Here is a 27,281-nt window from a genome sequence, read left to right as displayed (position 1 = left end):
AATATGTCACCGTGTGGAGTTATGAATAACTCAAGACATATGATCTTGACATCATCACTCGTGATATCCCATTGAAGCCTAATACTATGCAATTTTGTCAAAGACAAAAATCATTAAACCCCATTATTGAGCCATTAATGATGAAAGAAGTCTAGAGGGTTCTTGATGCTAAGATTATCTTTCCAATCCAACATTCTAAATGGGTTTCTGACTTGGTGCTAGTAAGGAAAAAGACTAGAGAGATTCACCTTTGTGGAACTTTCACAATTTGAACCAAGCATCCCAGAAATATTACTACACTTTGCCTTCACTTTATGAAGTATTGCAAATTGTGAATGGGTCTACGATGATGTCTTTTATAGATGGATATTTAGGATATAACCAAGTCATGATAGATGAGGAAGATAGGTTAAAGACTACATTCACAACAAAATGGGGAGCATTTGCATATAGAAGAATTCCCTTTGGATTAATCAACACAGGAGCTACATTTCAAAGAGCAACGGATGAAGCTTTCAAGGGGTTGATAAAAAAATCCATAGTTATTTATATGGATGACCTAACTATCTTTTTAGAAAACTATAGTACTCATATTGCTGATCTAAAACAAGTTTTCAGTTGATGTCATAGATATGGTATATCTCTTCACCCCAAGAAATATTTAATCACGGTTACCAAAGGAAATTTATTGGGTCACATTATTTCCAAAGTTGGGATATCCATTGATCTTGAGAGAATAGAAGTGATTCTAAATTTGTCACCACCCCATAGTCGCAAAGAGCTTAAATATTTTGTTAGGAACATTAATTTTGTATGTAAGTTCATTAGTGGGTTTTCTGATATAGTTCACCCCCTCAATGACTTACTAAAGAAGGGAGTAAATACTAAATGGGTTCCTAAAATCAAGAAGTCTTTTGAAAACATCAAAGTATCTATCACCACAGCTTCACTACTTGTGAGTCCTAATTATGAGTTGTCATTTAAGATTTATTCCTTTGCTTCATAATACTCATGTAGAGGGATTCTCACACAAAAGAAAGATAAAGAAGATCAGAGACCTATCACATTCATGAGTTGTCCACTAAAGAATGTTGAATTGAACTATTCCAATCTTGAGAAACAATCATTCACCCTGATAAAGGCAGTCATGAAATTTTGTAATTCCATACTCAAGAGTAAGGTTATATGATATTGTGTCAAACATTGAAGTCAAATCGTTACTTGTGTAAAATGAATTAGGTGAAAAAAGAGGAAAATGGATGGCTATATTACAAGAATTCGATTTGGAAATTCACCCAATGAAGCTAGTGAGAGGATAGGGGCTAATTAAGATGATAGCTCACAATGAAATTAGAACTAATAATGAAGAAAAAATCATTGTATCTCAATTAGACACTAATGAAGGAATAATCACATATGTATGGTACCAAGATATTGTGTATTACCTCTTGCAAAATCAATACCCTCAATGGATGAATAGTTCCCAACAAAGAGGACTCAAGATTAAATATGAATCCTACATGTTTCAAGATAGGAAATTTTATAAAACTAACTATGAGAAAATTTAACTAAAAAATTTAGGATGTGAAGAAGAAAGAGAGGTATTGGAATAGTATCATGACAAGTATGGCATTGGACCTAGATCAACAAAGGCCACTGCCCATCATATTTTGAGATTAGGTTACTTTTTGCCTACAATTTTCAAGGACACATTTGAACACATAAGCTCTTGACACACATGTCAAACAAGTTCTAATAGAGAAAGGAACTCATCTATGTCATTATAACTAGTATTTGAGGTATGCCATTTTGCCAAGTGGGGAGTAGAATTTATTGGACTTGTAAATCCACCATCATCAATGGGACACATGTCCATCCTCATAGCTACAAATTATTGCATGCATTGGATTGAAGCTAAAACTTTTTGAAACTATACAACAAAAGTGGTTACTAATTTCTTGGAAGAGCACATTGTGACTAGGTTTGAAATTTCATTCTTCCGAGTGTGTGATAATGGGTCATCTTTTGTGTCAATTTTCCTTACACAATGGGTATTAAACAATCAAGTTATAATCAAGTTTTCATCTAATTATTATCCTAAAGGGATGGTGTGGCCAAGTCTACCAATAAGAACTTGGTTATAGTGATAAAATACTTGCTCACTAAGAATCCAAAAGATTGGCAAACTCAATTGAAATACACATTATGGACAGACTGAGTTAGGATTAAGAACACTTTGGGAACATCCACATATCTACTTGTTTACAAGAAAGAACCAATATTCCTACTCAATCTCAAGATACTGATGTTGAAATTTATGAGAGGGTATGTTCAAGATTCTGATAGAGTCTAGCTTAGATTGATGAATCTCTTGGAATTGGATGAGAAGAGGAAAATAGCTTTAGAGCACATGTCAAAAAATTAGGCTATCATAAAATGTTTTTTCAACAAGAAAGCCACGATTAAATCTTTTAGAATCTCAAACCGTGTTCTTCTATGGGTCAAGACAAAATAAAAACTTGATAGTCATACCAAGTTTCAATGCTTGTGAATTGGTCCTTATCAAATTGCAGAGATTTTGGGAGAAAATACTTTTAGGCTAAGATAATTACAAGGGGGATTGGTTCCATTTCCAATCAATGACTAGTTTTTGAAACATTATTTCGAAGCCTAAAGAAAGAAAATAAAAATGTGTGTTTACTTTATGCATGATTTTTTATTTTTTGCATGTGTGTTTGCTTTTAGTCATGTATTTTCTTTTAGAGCTAGTGTATGTCTTTTATTGTCAATTTGGGGGATAGGTGCAATCAAGATTCCCTTTGATGCTTAATCAAGATCACCCTATTTGGTTTCGACTTTAGGGAAGAGGTATTTCTTTGTCAAAGCATTCAAAATATTTTGTTTCTTAAACCAATTATTAAAAAAACAAGTGTTTCTTGCAATTGTAGAGGACTTATAGTCTTAAAATTAGAATCCCAGATTGATAGCTCTCCACGCTTTATAAATTTAATAATTTATTAGCTAGGCAATTTTTGAATCTAGGTTGATAGTAGCAAGGGATAATTCAAAACTTGTCAGTTCAGACAAAGGGTCTCTACAAAGAACTACTAAGATCACTATTTGGCATGAGAGTCTCCTAAAAGTTTATTAAAAGAGTCCACAATGTAAGATTTATCAAACTTAAGAACAGATCTAGAAAGGAATGTCAAGGCCTTGGCCACATAATCTAAATGTGATCAGGGTAGAAAACAAAGAAAAAGAATCACAAAGGTATTACATTTAAAGATTCTAGATGATTGCAAAAAGTAATCAAATATAAGGATATGTGCTCCAAAATGGCTATCCTATTATTTACCACAAATGAAGAAAGGATTCAAGGAAGAATCATCTGGAAACATGTGAGCTCTATGAAGTAAGCTAAAGAATATTACCAAATAATACAAATGGAAAGAATTGAAAACTTTCCCTTAGCCCTCAAAATGGATTCTCTCATCTAGTTAGATAGTGATGGATAAACTAGTTTATGAGGATATTCAATATCTGGATTGGTGGAAAAAAATATTTTCTCCAAGTTGCTAGATACTCATGATGCATCACCCTTTGAGATGTCAAAGGAAATTGGAACACTAAGAACACACTGAGCCTAAGGATTTGAGAATTTGAAGTTTTGACTTCCAAAGGACTTGAAAGCTACTTGAAATATTTGAAATATAGTTAGTACTTCACATATTTTAGAAGAATGCTTGCTAAGAAGAAATGCCTTTGTCATTTCTTCCCTTTTGTTGGGGCTATTTTTTGTGGTCCCACAATGCATGCCTCATTTTCTTTCACAAAATGGGGACCCCCTACTTTCAAAATCCTATATGAGGCATCTAGTCTAATGCCTTATGTCATTTAGGACCCTCCTTGGGTCTAGGTTAAGCCCTAGTTTTTTATCAAGCACTTTTGGGAAGCTTAGATAGGTATAACTCAATTTATTTATTTATTTTTTTGTTGGGGGGGGGGGGGGGGGGGGACTTTTTCTTGTGAGTTTGAAAAGTGCACTTGCACACCCTTCGGAGGTGCATAGTTGTGCACCCTTGGAGTCATGCACTTGTGCACCCTATTGGGGTTTTCAATTATGTCAAGGTCAATAAATAGACCATAGCCTCTCCTCCTCTCCTCACTTTACTCCATTCCCTTTGAGTGATTGTACCCTCGCACATTAAAGATCTTTGCAAGTTTACAATCATGCTCCAAATCTCTTCAAGGTATAGTCACACTAATGAAGGTGCACACATGTGCACCTGTTCATGTATGCACCATCATTAGGTGCTCCTATCTGCACCCAATAAAATTGACTAACTCTCCCTTTCAAAGCACAAGAAAAGCTATTTGTGCATGTACATACATGTGCACCTAGCACAAGTATACAAGCTTGAAAGTGTACAACTACATAGTTTCCTATTTCAGGAGTAGACCTAATATGCATTAGTGCACCCTATGTAGCTATGAAGGTGTGCTATGTGTAGTAGTGCACAAAATAGGCATTTTAGGGGGTATTGGTCAGTTTTCTCATTTTTTCCCTCTATTTGAGTATTGGTTGAGTCCTATTTTGGTCTTATAACATTAAATTACTAATTTTTTCCTCTTTTGTGTAGATATAATGGAATCATCATTATCCTCCATGGAAAAAAAAATTGGCACCTAAACTTGTAGCATTCAAATACCAAAGAGCTCCTAAAAAGACTAGATTCTAAAAAGGGCATGCAAAGATATGGGATACGAAAATCAACCACATTGACTAGAATGTTTTCATAACACTCTACAATAAACCAAAGGAAAAATCATCAATTGTATCACTATTAATTTGGAGTGAGTTGGTGAATATTGCTTCACAGCCTACATTAGTTCAATCATCTGAACTAGTCATGACACTGGCTGAACACTATGTTCCATATGAGAAGGTTGTAAAGAGTGTGACAGAGGGATTGTCCTCAACCTCAGACCTTGAAATATTGAGAAAGTTTTCCACCTCTATAGGATATACCAATACCTTTAGATATCCTATGAAGGGGTATAGAAATGGTATAAATAAAATGAGAAAGAGGCCAAGGAATTGGTGTTATCCACGTTCTTTATTGACAGGACACCCTTGGGCCAGAGAGTAGGAAAGGTGGACATGACTTGGCATACGTGAAACATGACATTGTGTATTCAATTGTTCTATTCAACAAAGCCATGGGCCTCCCTATAGTAGGTCACCTATAGACATGGATGGTTCACTTCATTGAGACCATCAGGACTACAAAGATGCCTATTTGATGTAAGAGCATCCTAGGTACCCAAACATATTATCTTTTCAGTCTTTTCTATCTTAATGAGGACTAGTAGATAGGGGACTTGATATTTTTGGGAGCTTGCTATTTTTAATAAGTTTATCATACGAGCTTGGAATGTTCTCATTTTCTATAGGAATTAAAGAAGTTATTATGGATTTTTGATGGAGACATTTGTAGAAAAATCTTTATGCTCACCATTGGAAGCCTTAGATTACCTAGATGAGGTTTGAAAACTCAATGGAAGGGTGCTAGCATCATTATGAGGCTATAGATCAGGAGCTAGCATTTCTAAAAAGTGGTTATAATAGCCAATCAGAGCAATGGTTTGAGAGTTATGGCCTTTCAAAGTTGGGATACTTAAAATTAGTAAAATAAATGTCAAAAATGTATTTGGAAAACTCTATATGTACTGTTAGGGTCTATTAGCCCTAAGTATTAAGTTTGAGCATCTAGAACCTTCCTAGGTAGCATAAATTTTCCTATTTAAGAAAGCCTCAAACATTGTCTAGGACAGCTCTAGGTGGTAGTTCATAATATGTCTGGTAGATTAGTGTAATGAAGGTGCCCATGTGGGTTAGCATATTGTACTTGTGAATTCTATAATTCCACATTTGTAGCACAAATAATAAGTCCATAATTTGTTCTGACATTTGTTGTTGTTTCTTTGTTTTTGTTATGAGTTTATGGTATTAAGGGGAGTACCCTTCATCAAGTGGTATCAGAGCTAGAGTTCTTGAGTGTGTGGAAAGATCACCGACTATGAGGCAGTTCACACTAGGACTATGGTTTGGGTTGAACGTGTAGACAATTGTGAGTCAGTTTGCACTAGGTTTTTAGTTTAAGAACAAAAAATGCCTCTGCAAATAGAGTGTGGTGGAAGAGTTGTAGGTGTTACATCTAAGGGTTTTTGAGCCCTCTAAAGAAAAATGCAAGCATTGGAAGAACAAATGCATAGAGGAATAAATCTTCCCATAAGAGATGAAAGTGAGCATGAGGATGAAGTAGAAGAAAATGTTGAAGTAGAGGTAGTTCTAAACCCAGAGGAAGAGAGGCTTTTTAGGGCCATCTCCAAGATTGGAACAAGACCTAAGTTTGAGGTTCCCACATTTTTAGAAAATCTTAACCCAAAGGAGCTGAATGATTGGATCAATGAACTACATGAGTACTTTGAGTATGAAGATTTTGATGATCCTGATAGGGTCAAGTTTACAAAGGAAAAACTAAAGGGACATCCAAAGATCTGGTGGAAGGAGGTTCAATTGGAGTGAAATAGAAAGGAAAAGGACAAAATCATTAGATGATATCAGATGATAGCTAAATTGAAGCAAAAATTCATTCCCATAGATTATGAGCTTGATCTATTGAATAAAATGCAAGGAATAAAGAAAGTTGGAAAATCTATTTAAGAGTATACCAAAGAGTTCTATAGAGTTCTCATAAGAACCAGACATATAGAAGATGATAAGGAGAAAGTCGCCCGCTATATTAATGGGTTAAGGCCAAGCATTTAGGATGAGTTGAGTCTTGATTAGATGAACAATATTGAGGAGCCATACCAATTTTCCCTAAGAGTTGAGAAGAAACTGAGCAAGAAATTTGACAACAAGAATAGTGGAAAAGGTTGCAGTGGAAGATTTGGCAGGCGATCTTATGGTGCTCGTAATGGTGATCAAAAGAATAAGGATGAGGCTAGAGGTAGTAGTCAAAGCTAGAGGGGAAACAATTCCAATCATTTCCATGATTAGAACAATAAAGATCAGAGAGGAAAAGGCAAAGGACAATAATCTGGAAGAGGAGGCTTCCTTGGGAAATGTTTTCACTACGAAGAAGAAGGGCATCAAGCATTTGAATGTACCCAATGCCAAGGAAGGATAGATTGAAGAATAGAAGGCTACGCTAGAGTTGCACATGTTAATGAAGATGAAAGATCATCACATTCTAGAGATGTTGAAAGAGGAGAAGTCCTAGTTGACAAAAGAGTCATGTTGAGTAGTGAGAATGGAGCTGATCAAAGAGGGAGCTTGTTTCACACAAGGTGCAAATGTGAAGATAACTGTTGTGATGTGGTCATTGATGGTGGAAGTACAGACAATCTAGTATCAAAAACAATGGTCACCAAGTTAAAGATAAAGAGATAGAAACACCCACATCTATACTATATTTCATAGGTACAAGATGACCACAAGGTCATGGTCAATGGGCAGTGCTCAGTGAAGTTCAAGATTGGAAGCTACTAGGATGAGGTACTATGTGATATCATACCTATGGACATATTTCATATGTTTTTGGGTAAGCCGTGGCAATTTGATAGGCATGTTGTACCAGATGGGCAAGAAAATACCTACACTCTAACCAAGGATGGAGTCCAACATAAGTTGAAGCCATTGAAGGATAAAGAAGAAAAGGTATGTAGTGCTGCCAAAATATGTTTTGTTGATGGAAAATATTTTCTTAAAGGGTAGAAGCATGAACATATGTGTTTTTCTATAATTCCTAAAGATAGTAAAGAAGAAGTAGAGGAAGTCTAACAGAGTTGCAAAATTCTCTTAGTAGAAGGCAACTTTTGCTGATAGAAATACAGATAGAGGTGGTTGGGTTTAAGGAACTTAGTACTTTTTATCTAGATGATCTTGATTTTGGTGAAGCGTGGAGGGCTTTTATAGAACCTATTACACTTGACAAGACAAAATTGTTGGATTTCATGATTCAGGATAGTATGTTGTTTAAAGGAAGTTAGTTCTGCATTCTCAAAAGTTCAATCAGAGAGAATCTCATCAAGGAGAAGCATAGTGGAGGATTAACTGGACATTTAGGCATAGATAAAACCATTTCTTTGGTTGCTGAGAATTATCACTAACCATAATTGTAGCAATATGTAAAGAAGTTTGTAAAGAGTTGTAGAGTATGTCAGATAGCAAAAGGAGTAAAGCAGAATACAAGGTTGTATCAGCCATTACTTGTACCAGAGAAGTGGTGGGAGGATGTTAGAATGAATTTTATTCTTGGATTAGTTAGCATGATTCTATTTTTGTGGTAATTGACAAGTTTTCAAAGATGGCACATTTTATTTCTTGCAAGAAGACTAGTGATGTTGTTCATGTGGTAGAGTTGCTTTTTAGAGAAGTGGTGAGACTATATGCTCTGTCAAAGAGTATAGTTTCAAATTGAGACACCAAATTTTTTGGGTATTTCTAGCATACATTGTGGAAGAAGTTGAAGACAAATTTGAAGTTTAGTTCATCACATCATCCATAGACTGATGGATAGATAGAGGTTTTGAATCACAGTTTGGGAAAATTGCTGAGATGCTTGGTTGGAGATAAACCAAAAGGATGTGATATGATTTTACCATAGAAAAAATTTTCATATAATAATTCTATTAACAGGATTACTAGAATATCACCATTCCAAATTTTATATGGGAGTATTCCTAAAAAAATTTATGAATTGAGGCAGTTGGATAAAGGAGAGATAACTAGTGTTGAAGTAGAAGAATTTTTTAAACATTTGAAGAACATCCATGAGGAGGTGAGGAAGCACATCATAAATATGAATACACAATATAAAGCTAAGGAAGATGTGACAAGGAGGTATAAGGAATTTTAGATTAGAGATGAAATCATGGTTCATTTGAGAAAGGAGCATTTTCCATTAGGTACATATAATAAGCTGAAGATGAAGAAGTTTGGGTCATGCAAGATAGTGAAAACGCATGATTCTGGATATGCTTATGAAGTGGAGTTGCCTGCTAAATTGAATATTTCACTAGTATTTAATATTTTAGATTTGAGAGAGTATTATGAAGGAGGTGATGGAGATGAAGTTGCATAAGCATAATGGAGTATTCCAGTAGCTAGTTTGGCTACAAAGGAGATCTTAGAGATACTGGACAGTTGTGTTGGCAAAAGCACAAGGAATGGAACTTATGAGGAATATATGGTCAAATGGAAAGGGAGGTCAATAGAGGATTCATCATGGCTAGCAAGGGAGGAGGTTAAGCATCTTGGTTTTTCTTTGTACACCTGAGACGTGATGGAGTTACTTCTCAAATTACCCTAGGTGTCTAATGTAGGAGCATCCTAGGTGTAAGAGCAGTCTTGCATCAACCAAAAATATTTTCTTTTCAGGCTTTTTCTATTTTAATAAAGACTAGTAGACTGGGGGGTTTCTATTTCTGGGAGCTTGCTATTTTTAGTAAATTTTTCATACGAGCTTGGAATATTCTCATTTTCTATAGGAAGGTTCATTTTAGAGTTGTAATACTACCATAAAAATCTCATTGCTCCAACTTAAGTGTCAGAGAAGTTATTGTGGATTTTTGGTGGAAACATTTGTTGAAAAATATTCAGGCTCACCATTGGAGGCCTTAGAGTGTGCAAATGAGGTCCAAAAACTTGACGGAAGGGTGCTTGCACCATTTCAAATCTATAAATCAAGAGCTGGAATTTTTGAAAAAGTGGTTATAATAGCCAATCGGAGCAATGGTTCGAGAGTTGTGGCCTTTCAAAGTTGGGCTACCTAAAATTCCTAAAATAAATGTCAAAAATATATTTGGTTGACTCTATATGTATTGTTAGGGTCTATCGATCCTAGGTATTAAGTTTGAGCATCTAAAACATTCTTGAGCACCATAAAATTGTCTATTTAAGAAGAGCTTGAACATTGTTTAGGACAATTATGGGTGGTAGTTTGTAGTTTTTCTTGTAGATTAGTGTAATGAAGGTGCCCATGTGGGTTGGCATATTGTACTTGTGACTTCTATATGTAGAGACCTAAATTTGATTACATCAATAGGTAATCATATTTAGTCATCTCCTAGGACATTATTAATTAAATATTTACTATTTAATTAATTAGTCATCATCCCCTAGTTAATTAATTAATTAAATTAACTATAGTCCAATTGATAAAATCAAATGATCACCCAGAATCCATTTATCAATTAAATCCCTCTTCCCCTATTAAATTGAATAAATCATCAAATCTATTCAATTTAATTCCATACTCCCTATTTTATTAAATAAATCATTTAATAAAATATCTAAAATCCTAAGAGCCTTCCTAAACCCTATCCTAACCCCTAATCCAACCCATTCACACATACTAACCTCACTTAGCCACCTAACTAACCCATCCCATCAAAACCAAATCACTCACCACCTAACCCTCCTTCTAAGCTAATCCTAACCCTCTTCTAATCATGTGCACAATCATAAACATGGGTTAAGACTTGCTAACCCAAGCTAAAGTCAACAAATATATTCCCCTCACCCTCCAACATAAATGACCCTCAAATATCTCTTACACTCCTCTTAATGGCTCTTACACCTTCATTCATGAGTCTTGCATACTCAACCACCCTCATCAAGCCTTTGACCAACCCTTATCCTATCCTCTCACACTCATCTTCCTTGTGACAAGTGTCACCTCCCTATTGGTGCTAAACAAGGAAAATTCATGTGCTCCCCTTTGAGTGCATCCTAGCCCTCCCTCACCATCTTGCCATCCTTTCATCTTGGCCCTCCATTCCTCCAACCCTTGGCCTATAAATTGAACCCTCTCCCTTTACTAAAAATCATCCATCCTCCATGCAAAGTTATAATGATATTTTGAGAGAACACACACTACCAAAATACCATTTTAATGGCAAAATCATTCCATGACTCCATTGTTGCAACCTTATCTCACTCACCCCATCCATCCATTTGAAGCTTGAGCTATACTTGTGAGCACACATACGTTAAATCAGGGACAAATCTATTGTATCATTGTGTTATACCATTTGGAGCTTACCATTCTTGGTTTTCCTCCATTTGTGGTGATAACAAATTAGTCCTATCTTAAGTGTTTACTCATTTTAGTATTGTTGATAATTTTCTTAATAGCTAGTATTCATGTTACACTACTAAACTAAGGTGATACATTTTGGCATGCTTGGTGGGACCCCACATTTGGGTCAATCTAATCATGTTTTTGAGTTTTTTATGATAAACTAACAAAATTAACCTTGTTTGCTTGTGTGTTTTTGTGATAAGTTTGCTGATCTTATTGTAGGTATGCAGGTCATCCTTTGGAAATCGTGCTCTTAGTGATCGAAGTGTTTTTCATTTTTGAACACCTAAAAAATCAGCTTATTTTGCAATCCTGCGACCCCAGCAACGCGATCTCGCGACCATGGGAATGCGAAAATTAGCTGGCGAGAAAGCGAACCCGTGACTGCGAGTTCACAGTTCATCCTCATCTAGTTTCTGCCATGTGTTACAAAGTAGTCTTGCATCCCCACTGAACTTTTTTTTTGTGAGAACACTATAATAACTTGCGGGATCACATATATTTTCTTGTGGGAATGCTACCTTCAATCGATCAAATTTTTAATCTCATTTCTATCGTTGAACTCTCAAACCCGTAGAAGAATTCCCTGGTAGGAATGCGTTCCATAAACCTGCGGATCACTCTTTTCCAGGATCACTCTGCAACCTTTTAACCTACGGCCTCATTTCCTGCATTTTTTTCACCAGTCCTATGTTGTGTTCCCATGACTTTTTCCCATATTCCTGTGCTTGCAGGATCGCTACTTAAACCCGCGGGTTTTCTATTCTAACTACTTGGTTCAAATTTTAGACATTTTCTTGAGCATGTTTTTATTCTAACTTGTTTTCTGCAAGTTTTATCATCATATCTTTAAGCTCATAATCATAATCATATCTTTAAGCTCATAATCATATCTAAAATTTATTTTTTATAAAGAAAAAAAAGAAGAGTATAAATAAAATTTTGACTTTGAGTGTTTATGTAGGATATGGACTATTCTGAGTTGATTTACGCATATCAAAAATAACAAAAAATGTTTTAAAAAAAATTCCCCATAGTTAAGCTTTGATATTGGGAATTTTTTGGGTGGCTAATCAAATTGTTTTTTTTTGTAGCATTGCAGGTTGGAGCATCTTACAAACCTAATCATGTTTTTTATAGGTTTTTTTTTAGAATGAACTTGCATGTTTAAACACATCGCTCATTGAATGAATGTCGCTCAAATCACTCTCGAATGCCATGGACTAAAATCAAGCTTTTATTGGAATGCATGATTAAAACAATAAATACAATCTTGAATGCCAAGGATCAAATAATTATTGCAATACCTCACACTTCAAATTTGGGCATAACATACTTAAACACAATCTTGAATGCCTAACAATCAATGAACATCGCATGGTTTTGACACACTTCAACAATGCTCAAATTTCTTATGTTGATGATCTCTCGATTTCTATTATGTTGACGACGTTATCAAGTTGGAATGAACATTGCATGACATAATCACAAGTGTCTTCAATCATAGCTTACAAAATCTAAATCATCAATTAGAAATAAAAAGTGTCTTTTAAACCCAAGATCACTTATGTGGTCTTATTTTACACTTTTTAGGAGGCCTGCTTGGAGATTTCATCACCCCTTGGGATGACCTCAACTCTAGCATTCTGGTGGAGTATAAACATTGGGAGGTGAATCAAAAGACAACTTTCTTGGAAGCATAATCTTGTCACTCTTGGCAAAGCCCCAAAGAAATTTATACCTTTGGGAAGTGAAGGTGGAGATTTGGGTTACCGTCTCCTCTCCGCCGAGTGGCATTATTTTCTCTGATCTACAGATTTGGGCCTCACATACCTTGCATACATCGAAGACACCCCTAGCTAAGCTTGTATATCCTAGAAAAACTTATAGGGCTATTGGTGTGTTTGATGTTCTTGAGTGTTCAACATCCTCCCCATGTTTCAGAAAAAATCAAATTATTTTGCTAAAGAGATCACTTGTCTATCCTTTGAAATGGTTGTTAGCAAGTCCATTTGCAACAACGCAACCATTGGTCAATCATTCAACCCAAATAAGGGTCATACTTAGCATAGTCACTGCCTCATCCAAGATTCATCCAAGCTTCCAAGCTTTCCTCTAGTATCATCATTCTTGAGGTCTTTCATAGAATCTTCCTTTTTCTCTCCATGTCTTAACTATGCAATATCCCATCCCTACCCAACTCATCATCCAAATCCAAATCTAAGCTTACCAGCATATCCTAATTTGCATTTTTGTATTCCTCTGTATTCATCCTTCATCCCCAAAGCATCATGTCACAATCCTATTATGATGAGTTTTGTCATTCCACCTTTTCTCCCACTCCATTATATTCCAATGATGATGATGATCTTGTTGACTACGATGGATATATTGAAAGCCTTAGAGATATTCCTCCAAACATCCCCCAAAATCAAAAGATTCCTCCCAACTACTCCATCCCTCCTCCAAAAATACCCACTAGTACTCCTTACCATGCCTTTGACAAGGGAAATCCATTATTATCCTCATCCTTACCTCCTCCTTATATTGCGCCCACATATTCCTCTCATACATCAGTCATGTCTCCATCTTCCTCTAGCTTCATCTCCCAACCTCCACCATTCAAGAACAATTCTAGTAGCTACATCCCTAGTCCAAATCCACCATCCCAATCTCTTCCAAACCCCTTTCCAAATCCTCCAACCAATCCTAGTTCTACAACACATCACACCAATCCCCTTACTCCTCCCAGTCCAACACACTCGTCTCCAAGGAATTTTACAAGGAAGTCCAAAGCAACTCCCTCTCCCACCCCCATCACTCCTCTTACATTGTCCTATTGCTACCATCCCTATCGCATCCACCCTACTTCTTAAACCCCTTCCATCTCCTACCTCCCATCCATCGATTCCCTCCAAATCCCATCCACATCTCCTCCTCCTAGCATTACCCAAATCCCATATAATGAATCTAATGAGTCCCTCCCCCATCAGCTCATCCCCATTGAAGAAACTCCTACCCATCCATCTACCTCACTTAAAAATATCATCCACACTTATCCTATCATACCATCCACTCCCACCCATTCCTGTCAAGATATTGTCCAAACGCATGTTGAAATATCCCTTGACACAATAGAAGATACTGCTATCCCACTTATTCCCCTACATGATCCACTTTTACCATCCCCTCCATATTTTAATCCTACCATCTTACCTACTCTGTCTCAAGATCCATTCCCATCACTCCATCCAAATCAAGATCATATCCTTCCATCCCCTCTACTCCATGATCATACATCTCCCATAATACATTATGATAGATCCATCAAAGAAGAACTAATGATCATATATGAAGCTTCAACTCCTTTAGCTAATAATGGACTCGCATCTTGTGTTCCAAATAATGAACATCATATTAAAGAAAGAAATGAAAGTGTATCTCTAGATGTTGGTATCCCCTCTATCCTTGTATGGTCCCCAGTCCTTCCATCTTTACCCCAAAGTTCCCATCCATCTTATTACGCATCTATTTTGGGCCATCATCCTACTCCTTATCTCCAACCCTCCATTTTGGGGCCATATACCCCTTATCCAAATCCCCCACCCTTTCCATCCATTTTGGGTCCTTAATACCTAATATGAATCCTTTATCTCCCCCATCTATTTTGGGACCTACACCTTCCCTGTTTCCATCTATTTTGGGCCCATATCCTTCATTCCCTCCATCCATTTTGGGCAATTATATCCATCCATATCCTATCTTCCAATCCATCATTCCATCCCCTCAAATCCACCAGCTAGATCATCAACGACACTCACCCTTGAATCCCTTCCAACCTTCAACCTCTATCTTTCCATCCACAATCCCTCCATCTCCTCCATGCTCTTGTTCTCATCCCATGGCTAATAGAAGCATATTGGATGCCAAAATAAAAATCATGAATCCAAAAATCCACCAAAATCCAAGTCTTGACATGTCCCTTCTAGAATACATGTTTCGGAAGAGAAGCATTTGATCCAAATCAAAGAAAAGGTCAAGAGACCACAAAAGCCCAAGCTGAAAAAGTAAAAAATCATGTGGATACCCAAGATGCTCATAAAAGAAATGCATCTCAAAGAAAAATATCAATTGGCATACATTCATGCTACTCAAAAAGCCTCATCCATTCATACTTTATCCAAATCCCCATATATTCATCCTTCATCACCCCAACCCACTTTTAGTCCATATGCTTCTTATCCTAAATTTCCCATCCTCCATCTTCCAACTCTACTTTTAGTCCTTATCTTTCTCTTCCTCCATTTTCTCCCCAACCTCGCTCAATACCATCTTTCCCACTACTTTATCACCTCGCAAGGTGTGTGCCAATGATGATCTTTCCTTATCCCTCATCCATTTACCCACAAGCCTTATGTCTTCGCATCCATTATCTGCCAAACTCCCACCCACCATTCCACTTGTTCAATCCAATCCTTTTACATCCATCATACCAACATCTATGAGTAAAAATGCATAAAAAAAAAAGTCAAAAAAACAAAAAAAAATTGTCCAATGGTGAAAACTTGGCAATTTAGGCACCTTGGACAAGTACCATGGTGAAAACTTGGCAAAAAAGCATCATGCATAATCCCTTCATCCAAATGCTCTGTACACTTGGGGGCACATTCCATCACCCATCATCCCCATCTCATCCCACCATACCCACCACATCCTATCCATTTCACCCACCATACTCCTTTGGATCTTGATAGAAATAAATTCCACCACTAGATACATGCTTTTGGTCATCCCTTTGACATCCATTTTCCATCAAATTTTGTATCCACCTATCCTTTATCTACCCATTCTTTCATCCATCCAATCCCACCATTGGCCTCATCCACCCATCCTACTTATCCTATACCTCATTAACCTTTCACATCCTAGCTTCCATCTCTCTCCCTCATCCTCTTGTTTACCAATATTCAATCCTACTGCATCCCTCGTAAAAAATCCTCTTGAATAGCATATTATAATTGGGGGCACTCTATTCCTTGGAGACCTTGTCATGTCCATCTTTCCATCAATCCTTATCTTTTTGCATTCCTCTACCCAAATCTCTCTACCCACTGTTCCCTTTTTCATCTATCCTTGCATCTCCCAACATTATCTCCATCTTTCCCTCACCTGGTACATCCCTTGTCATTGGTATCTAGCCCTCCACTATCCCTCATCTCGATCTTCCATTCACTATCCTCTCATCCTAAGCTTTTCATCCACTTTCTTCTCATCCCAAGCCTTCTTACTCCCACTATCTTAAGCTTTTCACAACCCATCTTCTCCTTTTGAGCTTTTCATCCCCTCTATCTCCTTATCCCATGCTTTTCCTCTACCTCCCCATCTCAAGCTTTTCATCCACTATCTTCTCATCCCAAACCTTTCATCCACTATCTCTTCATCTTTATCTTTCCTGCCACTATCCTATCATGTTGTGCTTTTGTCCAGTAATCCCTTGTACATATTTGGATCTATTAGCTATCTATTCCTTGCACATTAGTCCTTATCTTGGTCCCATTGTATACCTCTTACCTCTTCACATCAGTTCCTTCTTGATCATAAATTGTAGTTCTCTTGGTTAGGTGCTTTAGTGAATCCTTGTCTGCAATCCCTTGTCATCAAAATGTTGTCCTAAAGATTTCTACTTGCCCAGCTCATCCTAGTCCTCGATATTATTGATAGATCCTTGTAGGATGCATCCTTCCTCTCATCTAATCTCGGTCCATCAATATCTAGTCCTATCGATCTCTTTCGCAAAAAGTTAACTTTTTCATGGATTTACATTTTCTTTCGATTTGTTTTCTTTTCAGGATTTTAAATTTGGTTCTTAAAGTATCTCTTCCAAGTGATTTGGGTTGTTCCCTTCTTTGGGTCACCATGATCTTTTATATCATGGTGTGATTTGAATGGGGCAATTTGAATGCAAGGTCTTGATCAAGTCTTTCATCTTTTATTTTTCCTACTTGGGGGTTTTCTAGTCTCATTTCCACTCTGCTTCTTTCAAGATTCATGTGTGATGTTGGGGCAATCCTTGCGTGTTTGTTTCATGTTAGTCCTCTGTAATATTGGTATAAAGGCCTTGATGTTCTTAGTAACCTTGGCATATCCCCAATATTACTATATCAAAATAAGTGCTCAAATGATGCTTCCCTTTGGAACAACCCCATGCTCAAGCTTCAACCGATTACTTCATACTTTCATCCTATCCAAAGACCTTATCCTCTCAAAAGCATCCCATCCAATCAATCTTGTAATCATGATCCAACCAATCTATTAATCATATAGTATCCAATATTGAATCAATCATAATCATAGCTCCTTTAGCAATCATAATCATATCTTTTGAATCACATAATCATAATCTCTGGCATCAATCATAATCATAATCTCTTGAGTCAATCATAATCCTAATCTCTTGAATCAATCATAATCATATCTCTTGAATCACATAATCATAATCTCTGGCATCAATCATAATCATAATCTCTTGAATCAATCATAATCCTAATCTCCTGAATTAATCATAATCATATCTCTCAAATCAATCCTAATCATATCTCTCAAATTAATCATAATCATAGCTCTTGAATCCATCATAATCGTAGCTCCTACATCAATCATAATCTTACTCATCATCAATCTTCATCTTAGAATTATAATCTCCCCAACCCTACCCTCCCATTCTTAGACCTTGGTTATCCTTGTGCACATGGTTTTCCTTTGTATCATTCTCCCCTAGTGTGAGTATGCGCTTTCTCCCCTCCTCTCTTAGCCACTCTCTGTCCTCCCGCTCATCCTTGATTCTTGCATTTTTCAATAAGCTATCAGGCCTCGCCTTCTCTCCCTACCACCTTCTTGAGGGGGAATCATGTAATCCATTCTCTCCTCTTCTACCTGAGATTGGGGCAAACATGTTTCTCCATAAATTCTTCTTAACATTGTTTATGTTTAAACTTCTTTGAAATAGTGTTGTCTCAACACTATGTCAAAGAGGGGCAAAATGTAGACACCTAAATCTGATTACATCAATAGGTAATCATATTTAGTCATCTCCAAGGACATTATTAATTAAATATTTACTATTTAATTAATTAGTCATCATCCTCTAGTTAATTAATTTATTTAATAAACTATAGTCCAATTGATAAAATCAAATGATCACCCAAAATCAATTTATCAATTAAATCCCCCTTCCCCTATTAAATTGAATAAATCATCAAATCTATTCAATTTAATTCCATACTCCCTATTTTATTAAATAAATCATTTAATAAAATATCTAAAATCCTAAGAGCCTTCCTAACCCTATCCTAACCCTTAATCCAACCCATTCACACATACTAACCTCACTTAGCCACCTAACTAACCCATCCCATCAAAGCCAAATCACTCACCACCTAACCTCCCTTCTAAGCTAATCCTAACCCTCTTCTAATCATGTGCACAATCATAAACATGGGTTAAGACTTGCTAACCCAAGCTAAAGTCAACAAATATCTTCCCCTCACCCTCCAACATAAATGACCCTCAAATATCTCTTACACTCCTCTTAATGGCTCTTACACCTTCATTCATGAGTCTTGCATACTCAACCACCCTGATCAAGCCTTTGACCAACCCTTATCCTATCCTCTCACACTCATCCTCCTTGTGACAAGTGTCACCTCCCTATTGGTGGTAAAAAAGCACAATCCATGTGCTCCCCTTTGAGTGCATCCTAGCCCTCCCTCACCATCTTGCCATCCTTTCATCTTGGCCCTCCATTCCTCCAACCCTTGGCCTATAAATTGAACCCTCTTGCTTCACTAAAAATCATCCATCCTCCATGCAAAGTTATAATGATATTTTAAGAGCACACACACTACCAAAATACCATTTTAATGGCAAAATCATTCCATGACTCCATTTTTGCAACCTTATCTCACTCACCCCATCCATCCATTTGAATCTTGAGCTATACTTGTGAGCACAAATACCTTAAATCGGGGACAAATCTATTCAATCATTGTGTTATACCATTTGGAGCTTACCATTCTTGGTTTGCCTCCATTTGTGGTGATAACAAATCAGTCCTATCTTAAGTGTTTACTCATTTTAGTATTGTTAATGCTTTCCTTAATAGCTAGTATTCATGTTACGCTACTAAACTAAGGTGATACACTATAATTCCATATTTTTGGTGCAAATAAGAAGTCTGTATTTTGTTCTTGCATTTTTTGTTGTTTTTTTGTTGTTTTTATGAGTTTATGGTATTAAGGGGAGTACCCTTCATCACTATTGGTTTGGAAACCATCCTAAGGGATAACTTTAACAAGGAGTTGATCTCAATAAAGACTAAACAACACTTCTACATAACATCTTATACGGTGTATCTACTAGAAACTAGAACCATATATTACCCAGGGCTTTACAAGAAGGAAAGAATGCAAGATGTAAATGCTTGGCCTTATGTGGTATATCCATAAATGTGAAGAAGAAGATCCCACTAAAAAGTGTGGAATATAGGGTAGTGAATGATGGCTTTATTTTTTCCATTATCAGGTTTATTGAGGGAGCTTATGCTAAATAGATGTCAGTAGAGGTAGTAGAAAGAATAATTGAAGTAGGAGCCTACTACACCCATCTAAAGACATTTATATATCTTCAAGTAGCTGGAACTCTCCTGTGTCCCAAGAAGCTCCCAAGGTATCCTTCAGACTGACTTAGAGTTTTGGAAATAGCTCACCAACTCACTTCTACATATGATAGAGTGAAGAAACAACACAAAAAGACATAGGTTTGGCCAAACACCATTGAGTGTTTGACGTAAAGTAGAAACATGACATTGCTACCTTTGAATTAAAGTGGGATCAATATCCCTTGGAAGATTATCAGGATCCACACCCGTATTTTCATAATATCAAGATGGTGAAACATGTAGTGGGGAAGAAGTTTGTACATGAAGAATACCTTGAAGACATTGGATGAATGTGATAGATGACTATGATGTCCACATTTGCAACTTTTGTAGGATAAGTCTACATCTAGTAGAAAATGTGCTAAACATGAAGATACCCTTAAAGGCCATGATAAAAAGATGTCCTAGAGATAATGGATCCCTTTTACAATAGAGTTATAATTTTTCATAGGCCCATTATGAATGTTGAAATAGGGTGTGAGGAAAAGGATGAGATTGATAATCAGGGTAGTCATTTAGTGGAGATTACAATGGAATGGACCAAGAAACCATTTCAGATGGATCTAGTTCCCTAGCCCATATATTTCAAGGTTATAGCCAAGCCTAGCAAAGGAAAAGGTACCAAGATCACCATATTGACCTACCTTGGTAAATCACTAGTGAGACCACAAATGGTATATCAGCATGAGCAGGAGGTCAATTATTTATACTCCTCTCTCCTCAAAACTATCACACCATTGTTGACATGCAACCAAAAATGAATGCATCAATTGTTTTGAGGCTGACAAGTTGGTTTCCATTATAAACCAAGATTTTGTGTTGATGGATGAAGTGTGTACTTGGGCTTACAATCTACAAGAACTCAGATCCATAAAGGGTCAAAGGTACCATATGTTAATGGAAATATACTTAGCATCAGAGCTAGATAAGATAGATGATTGGATAGAGAAGGTCATGGAAGGATTGCATAAAGGCATCTAGCATATAAAGGATAAATATCAAGAGAGATTTTTGGAAGTAGAAAAGTACTATAATGCCGCCAACCTTGAGATTTTTCAAAATGAGTCAAATAACAAGATTTCCTTAGAGAAATCAATAGTTTAACAATTTAGAAACACATTTGAAAATGCTTCATTAGATGATGTACAACAAGCATTCAAAACTGAAGAGGCATTATTGGAACTAGACACCAAGCTTAAGGATTTTGCAAAAACCAAGACAAAAGTTAGTAACTATCGACAAGTTGTTAAGAACAAGTATGATTCATTAGATTTATTGGAGGCTAGTGAAGTTGCAGAAATAATAGATAAGTTCAAGGGAAAACACCTAGACATCATTTTGGTATAAAGGGGAAGAAAATAAACATGCTGGAAATTTAGTTTTGACACTCAGAAGATTTTTTGGATTTTTGGAGCTTGTCACGAAGGTGTGCACTTGTGCTTTTTCAGAGTTGCTTTGACGATTTTGAAGAAGAAGAAATGTGCTGACATTTAATTGTTGGTTTCTATTTTAGGGCATTCCATGCACCCAAATTGCATTTTGATGGCAATTCAACTCCTAGAAATGCCTAGAGAAGGAAAAGATTCTATTTTTAGAGCTCCCAAAGACTTCCAAATCATTTGATAGCTTCTATCTTCATATCTTCTCATTAGTTTATTCTTTTATGACATATAAAGGCTCATGCACCCATTAATTTATATGAACAAGGGTGGAGACCTACTTAACACCATTTAGAGAGTCAGTTTGTATATAGTCAAATTTAATTTATTAGCTTTTAGCATAATTTTACATCAAAAGAGCTATCACTCCTAACACAAATGGAGGAGATGAGTTCTTTTAAATATAGGGATGTAATATGTAATGTAGGCTATTATTTTGATGCAACAATATATATTATTGGTGCTCTCATTCTAAGTATAGTTATTCTTATCAGAGTGTGTTATTTTTGTGAATGCACATTCATGAATAATAATAGAGCCAATGGTTTTATTGTGTTTTTATGATTGTATAGTCTTTTAGTTCTAGTCTTTTATTTGTGTACACAAATTATGTTGTTGTGATGAATTAAAAAGATTGTCTTTGTTCTTTCATAGAATTTTGTCTTGTGTGAGCGCACTTTTTGTGGCCTCATGATTTGGTGAAACATGAAACATCTTTTGATTATTATTGAAGTTCCCATAGAAAATACAAAAAAATCTCTTTGTGGTTACATTTCAGCAATAGGTCTGTAGATTGGTTGGACCAAGCTGAGGAGTCCTTGTAAACATACACATGTATCTTCAAGTGAGTTCCAATAGGTTGAAAAAAACAACCATCCAGAACCTTAGCATTGGTCATTGATCATCTTTTCAAGAGAGAGATTCGAAAGGATCTTTGTTGTTCAACATCATGCAATTGATAGCTCAACAAGAGCTAATAAGTATAAAAGAAACATTATTAGATCAAAGGAGAGCTATTGGTAAATGACATGACAGTTTGAAAAATTAGAATTATAATCTTCACAACAAAGGATTCTTTTGGTATGAATGAATAATAGATGGAAGGAAACATGTCAAGGAATCATTCAAAATAATTTATAGATAAAGGTGAAAAAGACTTGAACATTGAATTCGAGGAAGAACTGGCAAGTGGAAATAAAAAAAATTGGAGATGACGTAGCAAAAAATTAAGGATGACATCCAAAGTCAAAATTGTTTATAGAAGATTCAAGAAGAAGTGTTATGTAACTCTAACTAGGTTTGGGAGAGCATAAAGGATGGGAGAAATCTATAACTATTATAAAGGGTGGAGGGGCCGCAAGGAGGGAACTAGTCAATTTAATGTGTCATGCGTGTAGCTTTCCACCCACTTGTCCTAGGCGCCAGGCCGGGCTTGCCAAGAATGAAAAGAGAATAAGGAGAATGAGTTAAGAATGGAGAATTGTGCATAAAGGAATTGTTACATATTATTGAAAAGAAAGAGTAAAGAATAGAGGAATTGCATAACAGAGAAGGAGTAGAAGGGATCTATCAGGCTTTAGGAGAAAGCAATTATAGGTCAAATTTCTTGTTCATTTATTCATATCATAGAAAATTGTAGTTTTTGGAAGTAATTATTTTTTGGTTTTTTTGCATCAACATTTTAGATCACACTATGTGATCCATCATCATTATAGAAGAAAGCTAAAGGATAAATCAATATGTTTCTTGATTTATCCTTCAACTCTCTTCTATTATGATGATGGATCACAAAGTGTGATCTAAAATGTTAATGCAAACAAATTAGAACACAATCATTTCCAGATACTGCATTTTACTATATAATAGATTGTGGAAAACTGATTTCTTTAATTATTCCTAACAGTTTAGGAACAAGATTATGAAATATCTTAATTTGGTAGTCTTTAATCAAACTTAGAAGTTATGGAATGAACTTATTGTAAATCCCTTAATTGTGCTGGTGTTTTAAAACTACAAGTTTCAAAAACCCAATAATGAGAACAAAATACATTTTGGGGTAGCTAATTCACATATTCAACATATCTATTTAGACATCGGGGCCAAATATAAGGCTATACTCCTTCTACTTCAGGCTCTACAAGACCTAGGTGAGTGAACCTCATATTTGTTCATATGGTACTAGTTCCTAAAGCATACATCTAAATCTAGATAAATTAGATTTAAACCCAATTTCTTCTATTACTCATGCAAAAACCATAGAAATGAAATAGCTAATACCATAACCTATGAACTTGAAAAGATAAGTGCGGGTAAATCCTTTCAACTATTCAACATAAAAGGGGAAAGACTTTGATTAATGTCTTGATTTAAACATAACCAAGACATGAACAAAAAACACATAGATCTTGTAGTTCATCAATGCCTTATCTATTGGACAATTCCACAAACTACTAGCACATGTCCTTGAAAATCATTGATACATCTCATATATCAAGACTCCAGCTATATCCTATAACTTTGTGAATCAAACATCTGCATCAAAACTAAAACTCATACTTGACCTATTGTAATGAACCTAGATTAATGTGTTTTGCTCTATCATAAATATTATGTATTTAGTTCAAATATTTATTGATATAATCAATTTTATTTTTATGATGGCAATACTTTAAATTGTTTCAAACAAAATTACATACAAGTAGTAATAAATATTGCAAGTTCCATGTAAATCATCCACAATATAAATATATTATAATATATTTAACTTCTAATATATTAATCTTGTATTATTTATGTTTAATAAATATAATTTGATTCTTATAAACATTCTTTAAAAGAAAAAAAACCCTAATCAATTAATAATTATTTTTATTGATACTTGTACATAATTACAAATGTTTATTATACCAAAATAATAACGCAAGCATTGAGAATTATTCAAATAAGGAAATTGAAAATTGTGAATCATATGTAAAGTCATGACTTTACATGTGTGACTTGTAAAAAAAATATTTAATACTCGCTATTAGGGTTAGGTCACGATATAGAAAACACACAAAAAGAGATAGCAAAGAATATGAAAAAGCAAGGAATGTTATATGTTTCCATGTGAAGTCCCGTGTACACATACTGCACTGACATACTATCACACTGTTCATCTGACTGCAGATAGAAGCCACGACCAAGTACCATCAGGTGCTGACATTGCCAAAGACTAAACGTACTACCTACAAAACACTGGTAGATATAGTCAGGTATGCATTAATATATAGATGCATTTAATTCATAAAATGGATATGAGTAGAGTTAAATTAAAAGATAAGATGTCACTACTATTAACTTCTTGTATTAAGATATCAGCATTGAATCATACATTGAAAATGATTATATGTGATGAGATATGTTAATTCTTAAAAATTGTTCAACTCTATTTCATTCAACAATTATAGATATGAAATGATTAATGAAGTTCATAAAGCGACTCATATAAGTAGAGAAATAAACACTAAATGATATTGTAAATATCATTAAAATTGATGAATACTAAAGTTGTTATATATATATGACAAAATATATGGTAGTATAGATATGAATATGTGTATAACAATATTAAGATCTCATTACATTATACCATCTTAAAGATTACCAATAAAGATATATTTTTTCAATTATAGTCCAGGAAGCTTGCTCTCTTCTGAGCTATGGCATCTTTAGATAGGGAGTGGGTGGAGGTAGAGGCAGAGTAAATTCAAGCACCTGACAGTATCCTCCAGGGAGTTGCTTGTAGCTTTTTTCACGCACCCTTTGCACTGTCAATCTATTATCTCCAGATAGTCATAACCCGGAGAGAATGGCTTGCCTGGTGCTGTAGAGTGAAACTTTATAAATCAATTAAACTAATCAAATGGTATTGCTCAATCTCTCCATTTTGAATATTAATAAGGATCTAAGGCATGTTAATTAGAATGACTTCCTAAAATTATATTAAACTTTGAATAACAAGTCAAAAAAAAAAAGGGGTCATTACACCTATCCTTTCATGAAAGCTGAAATCATGTCAAATACATCAAGCATTTACTTGGGTCTTTGTTCCAATAGCAAAACATATTAAGACCTACAGCTTTAAGGATTTGTAACTAATTGTAAGCTCTTTTTTCATAAACTATAAAACATTACAAACAACATGAATAGGAGACAAGAATTAGATTGAAGATTAACTTGTTGCTGCATTTTTATTCATTTCCTTGAAACAAATACAATATGATGCATGAAAATAACTCATAAAATAGATGAATATACTAGGACTATCTCTATATTTTCATTAAATGTTGTTCATTACAAAAGAGAGATGTTGAAGAATGGTGGAAACCCAACTAAGAGCTTGCTCAAAAAACTTGGGAACCAACCCTAAAGAAAGAGAAGAGAAGAGACTTTAAAGAATGGAAGAAATCCCATATTTATTAAGATGTTTACATTTGTCCACTTCAAGAACCTCCATCTACTGATGTAAACCTTCTCTCTACTCTCTTCCTATAACTAAAAATAATATCTTATCCTCTTGCCTCTACTAACTGATCAAAATATCTTTAGAAGATGGAAACATGCAACTAATTTGTAAGAATATATAAATCTCACTAAAATTCATGCCAAAACAAATTCTAAATTATTTTATAGGAAAAATGATACTCTTAAAGTATTTTCCCCAAATCTAGAGCCAAAAAACTCTCATTTCTACTCCTTAACTAATTCTGAAGCTTAATCATGAAAATCACCCATTTTGTTGAGAATGCTCTAGATTTTGCAAAACTTCCTATAAACCTTACTACTAAATACCTACACATATTCTAACTATAGATTTGAAAATTTTTTCTTCTGCCCCTTCCAACGGTATACTGCACTTCATATTTTGGATTAAAATGGCCCCTCTAGTGTTTATTTGAAAAATTGGGCCCTTGACCATGTTCAGAGCATTTAAAAGGATGAAAATTTTAAAAATTAATTATAGTTTGAACTATAGAATATTTCAAATTTTTCTAAATCTTTCATATCTAAGAATGCATGTACATTTGAAGGAAAATATTTAAAAATTTTGATTTTTATGACTTCATATTTTTCCTATCATTTTGGATCTGGGTCAAACCTAGTCAACCCTCTTGTGACATGTGTCACCATGTCATTGGTCCACCATTGCATAGTTATCACCACTTGGGCACAAAATGTCAACTCCCTATTGGCTAAATCTGCCACCTCACTCACTATTTCACTAGACTCTGCCACATGTCATATTCTTGCATCATCAAAGCCTTAACTCTTAACCATCCTCTAACCCAAGTGACCACGTGATTGACACATTTTTGCATCATCAGAGCTGATTTTTCTAACCATGGTTAATTTTTATGATCATACAACTTCCCCTTTTTCCACCTTCGAAGTAGTTTTTGCTGACCAAGCATTAACTTCTCTGAAACCACGCCTAGTGGTTACCTAACTACTTCGCTCTGTTATTGCAGTTAGGCCTAACCATGCTCTAACCACTATGACCATGCAATTTAGGCCCACCTCATGCTGACATAATCATTTCTACTTTCTCTTCTTGTCAAAAGTGAGCTGACATCACCTCTAGCTACCCACAACCAAGTGGGCCCCTCATGCGAGCATGATCTACCCAAAAGGGCTCGTGTCTTTAAGACACTAAGCATCTTTGTGGTAGGATATATAAATAGCAAAAAGAATCCTCACCCAAAAAATATGGGATAAAATGATTTCACTTCCGCTTTGAACAATGAACTCCACATCAAGTGCTCCTCTTTCAAAATTATGGCATTTGATTCCCTATGGAGCTTCTAACCATATGAGTGCCTCATATGTAGAGCTGGGCATCCAAAAATTCCAAAATAAAATATGCATATCAAGAGGAAAAAACCCATAGATTTAAAGAACCAACAAGCAAGAGGGTGACCCCTATTTTTTTTT

Source organism: Cupressus sempervirens, chromosome 8 (genome assembly GCF_028749045.1).
Source record: "Cupressus sempervirens isolate cs-2001-9-10 chromosome 8, ASM2874904v1, whole genome shotgun sequence".
Taxonomy (NCBI): domain Eukaryota; kingdom Viridiplantae; phylum Streptophyta; class Pinopsida; order Cupressales; family Cupressaceae; genus Cupressus; species Cupressus sempervirens.
This window is presented reverse-complemented; position numbering follows the sequence as displayed.